General features: G+C 41.2%; 1 long non-coding RNA gene across 1 annotated transcript; it reads right to left on the minus strand.

The window, feature by feature from the left end:
- Nucleotides 1-777: 777 nt before the first annotated feature.
- On the minus strand, nucleotides 778-2,639 carry LOC134442457 (uncharacterized). Its single transcript, XR_010033380.1, has 2 exons — nucleotides 2,599-2,639; nucleotides 778-1,197 (listed from the first exon to the last, which is right to left on the minus strand). It is a non-coding gene; the product is annotated as an uncharacterized LOC134442457 (long non-coding RNA).
- Nucleotides 2,640-4,710: the final 2,071 nt, after the last annotated feature.

Below are 4,710 nucleotides of genomic sequence, written 5' to 3' on the forward strand. Positions count from 1 at the left end.
ACCTTTGTGCACAATGACTGTCTTGAACACTTAGTTTATACCTGGTGGTCCGCAGAAGATGACATTGGGGACTGAGCAGCAAAAAAATTAGACACGCCACCTTCAATAACAGTGGCCACAAAACTAGCTCAAAAGTCATTACTCATGAAACAAAGAAAAGCAACTGTATTAACGCACTCCAACTGTGTCCTTAAGTAAAAAAGGTAATGTGTTTATTGCATTGTTTGAGATACAGCGCATCCCAGTAGAAAATACACAGTGTTGTGAATAGGTCCACAGATATAAAACATGATAAAAGGAAATACAAATGAAAAGGGGGGAAAACACATGGAAAACCGCTCATAATGGTTCAGTAAACGTGAGTAATATACACAGAATGTGTATGAAATCAAAAGGAATAAATACAAATGGAGACGGGAGGGGAAAAAATGGTGAGCCTGAAAATGAAGACTGAATTAGGCTTCCCATTTCGCCTCGTGTACTGTACATCTCAGTAACAGACAGCACAGTCTTCTCCCAATGAGAGTTCTCCCAATACTCCACACATAGAGTATATATCTACGTAGTGTGTGTCTGTCAGTCTGTCTATATGTGTTAGAATGACACAGGAGTGGATTTTCACTCCCGTCCCATCCCGGTCCCAGAAAAAAAAATGCCACCCCATCCCATCCTGGGCTGGAGTCAAAGAAACAAATCCCATCCTGTCCACTCCTGTAAGAAAGTCTCCCAATCCTGCCCGCTCCCACTCAAAATCATTCATTTTTATTCCCGCTCCTGCCCGCTGCCGTTCATCTTTAACATTTTTACTCCCATCCCGCGGGACCCACGGGAATTCCTGACAAATGTCATCCTCTAATGTGTGTGCATGTAAACCGACCGACATACCTACCTATCTACGTAGTGTATGGGTTTCTTTGGCTGCGTATGTAAACAGACAGCAACATACAACCCCTTAGTAGTGTATATATATAAAGCGTGTCACAGACAGATTGCGAGTGTAACTAGATGTGTGACAATTAGGAGGCCTTGTGAAGGCTGGACAACACGGTGTCTTTCCAGGCTCCCATTGCCGCTCGCACTGATTGGCTTCTTGGCATCAATGATGTCCTGGACAGTGACGTAGTAGATGCTTCCCTCCTGCCGGAGGTGGCGTATCCCCCCGCCATGACACCTCTGTAATGCTCCACCGCCTGAGACCTAGGGAAAGGGGAAAGGAGAGAGCATGTTACATTACATTACATTTGTAGAGAGTCACTTGTGCACAATCCCTGGTGCTGAACAAAAAAATATGTATTATTTGAAAAAAGGTTCGCACACTTCTTTGGATTTTCTTCTTGAAGTTTTCTTCAGAAGACCGAGAGGTCGAAACGTCATTATTGCCAATGAATGAATAAATAAAAAAGAAGAAAAAATAACTTCAAGAAGAAAATCCAAAGAAGTGTGCGAACCTTTTTTCAAATAAAACATTACATTACATTGCATTGCATTTGACTGATGTTAAGGGCAGATGCCAAGTAGGGTTAGTTTTTTGTGAGTACATTACAGGGTTCCCACACCTTTTTCATGAACAAATTCAAGCACTTTTCAAGCACCTTCAAGCACCAAATGTCCAGTTTCCCAGCACCTTTAATAGGTCACGGGAAGGGAGTGTAGGTGTCCTCGCTCAGAAAATTGCAATGCAATTTCCTGCACTCAAATCAATTTTAGGGTGTCGAATGGCAAATCCCATCTGACATCTCTCTCACTCAGATTTTTCATGTATCTGAACAATTTATTTCTATTATTTGGCTTACTGAGATTGACTCGACTAATTTCAAGCATTTTCAAGCACTTCACCAAAAATTCAAGCATTTTCACAACCTTGAAAACACTTAATTGAAATTCAAGCATTTTCAAGGAATTCAAGCACCAGTGGGAACCCTGACATTAGCACAGGTTTAAATAGAGTGCACATACACACGTACAGTACAACATGCGGTAGATATACAGTATGTACATGTTGTTAGGACCAGACAGTTAAATGAGCTGAACTTAAGCTGAACTAGGTGACTTTGTCATGCACAATGTGAAACTTGATTAAAATAAAATAAGAAAAATGACATCAAAGCGGAAAAATAGCTGGACATTTCAGAAGCACAGTGACATTTTCAACAATTCCTGGAAGCCTCTTCCAACCTTTTTACACTTAATTTTTAAAAGACGAGTACAGTATTTCTGACTTCTTTAGTTGTCTACAATGGAATAAATTGGTTTCTGCTGCTTCGATATTTGACAAGGGCCTAAAAGAGCTAGATACCAGAATTATCGTTTAAGATGGCAAGTAGTTAAGCTGTCTCTGCTAAATGAGTTTCTCTCTTGTTTTAATAAATTTGCCAAACACTGGGGTGTTAGCTCATTAATTCATGTAATTCATTTTTTTTTAAATTTGATTTCAGTGTTGCATGAATTGCACTGCAGTGTCCGACATATACGTAACACTGATGATGTTTGAAAGTGCTAGTTTGCTTTTTATGTTAAATAAAAATAACAGACACACATGTGGTATGAGTTTAGCCATGCAATATCAGTATGGGTACAAGCTTACCGCTTGCAATTTACCTCGATTCTCTACTCGGCCATAGGAGTGTACTTGACAACGCTGGTGAGAAAAGAAAACAAGTCTAATTCAGCTATAAAGTCAAAATGTTAATTTTTTCATCCAGGTCCATGATGTTGACTCGCAGCTTGTAAAGTACTGCAACATGTTCCGCCTCATTTATCGTAACAATGTATGCACAAACTTCAATTCATTCTTCCCAGCAAAAGCTGGAGTTATAATGTTGCTGCTTTTTAAGGTGCTGTTTCCACGTAGCAGGATATTTTTTTAGCAGGGTATTTTTTTCTCCTGCTAGGTGTAAACGCAACATGTGGATAAAAAAAATCCTCCATTGTAACAAATGCGTTTCAGACCCCTAAACAGGATATTTTTTTCTCCTGCACCTGGATTTCTTAATATCTGCTACGTGGAAACGGAAGGCCAAAACCAATGCAAAACCAATACAAGCAGGAGAAAAAAATATCCACATATAAAAATATCCAGCTACGTGGAAACGGCACCTAAGTCATGTGAATGAGTATGTGTGACCCGTACAAATAGGGGCCCTCTTATCTGGGGTGGAGGACGGCGGGAAGTGAAAAATGTGTGGAATTTGGAGAAGGGGGGCCAGCCACAGCAATGTCATGGCTTAGGAGACTTCCTGCTCCATATGTAGCCACCCCCCAATACTCTTAACTCTTACTGGGAGTGAGAAGTTGCTTTATTTTCCCTCAAATTCACACACAAACACACACACACACACACACACACACACACACACACACACACACTTCAAATCACTTTAGGCGGGAAGGCAGGCCATGTCAACAGTAGACAGGGCATCTGTTGTGGGAGAACCATATGGCCGTTAGATGAACCCAAGAAGCCGTTATTTCAAAAACGACAAACAGGAAACATGACCTTTCTGGATTTGGAAGGCAACGCTGCCGTCCATATCAGACAAGGGATTTAAAAACTCTCCCTGCTCTCCACATGTATTCAGTCAATGAAGCAGAATATAAACCTAAACACACCGTTTGAATGTTGAGCTGGAATATACAAATGTCAAGTTTCTGGTTTTGTTTCGGTTTCTGCAAGTAAAATGGCAAAGGTTCTGGTTGGTCTCTTCAAAACCTTAGACACAGAGTGCGTTTTAATATGCGACCTTGCCTCCTCCACTTGCTTCTCGTCATGATGACATCACTGACAACAGCATTATATTTCAATATCTTGCAAAAGCTCAATTGTAAAGTATTTTTCTGATTTGCAATTGGGATGGTGAATGAAAAGCAGTCCCTCAAAAGTTGTTGTGGCGAGGCTCACAGCTGGGAAACTTTATCGTTTTCTCCACGGAGGAGGGGCCAGGAGGCGGGACGAGGAGACAAGCACAAGTGGAGGAGGCAAGGTCACATATTGGGATGCACCCACAGTAAACTGTGAACATGTCCAAAGTAAACAATATAAGAGCAGTACAATGTCTCGAGATTGTGTGAATACGGTAAGCTCTATTTATTTAAGAGCGTTTTTTTTTTTCGTGTGCTGCTTATGACGCCAAGTGGCCAGCTCTAACAGTCATAATTAAACACCATCCATACATTTTTTTTTTTTAAAAGAAGGAAACCTTAGGCCCATGGCAACAACTTTTCCAGACGTGCACAATCCTGATGTTAAAAAACCCTCCCCACAATCATGACACCAAGCAACATGACATCATGAAAAGTAGGTAAGATAACATGCCTATTTGAACCGGCATGTGCATGTGTGCGCTACGCCTTTGCAAGTTAACACAGCTCCACAACGCCGTGCGACAGATTAGGTTTAGGGATGGCTTTGGTCAGGGCACAATTTCGCAACAAATTTGCCAATCCCTTGCTTATTTTGCTTCTCTTGGCAAAAGTAAAGCAGATAACGGATATCATAACGGATAAGGGGAGTGGGGCACGACGTGAAGCAGAGTGCAGTAAACCTCCCCTTACGCGTTATAAATCGAGCACAAAAACACAGACTCAAGTGGCTTATTGCTTATCTAACATCGTTACACTTAATCGCTGACCAAAATTCTTTAAAAACGATATAAGAGTAATTAATTTGCCCCGCGTCGTTCAGTTGAGGAAGTGGTTGGTTACCCCGGCAAC

Source organism: Engraulis encrasicolus, unplaced genomic scaffold, assembly GCF_034702125.1.
Source record: "Engraulis encrasicolus isolate BLACKSEA-1 unplaced genomic scaffold, IST_EnEncr_1.0 scaffold_1661_np1212, whole genome shotgun sequence".
Lineage (NCBI taxonomy): Eukaryota > Metazoa > Chordata > Actinopteri > Clupeiformes > Engraulidae > Engraulis > Engraulis encrasicolus.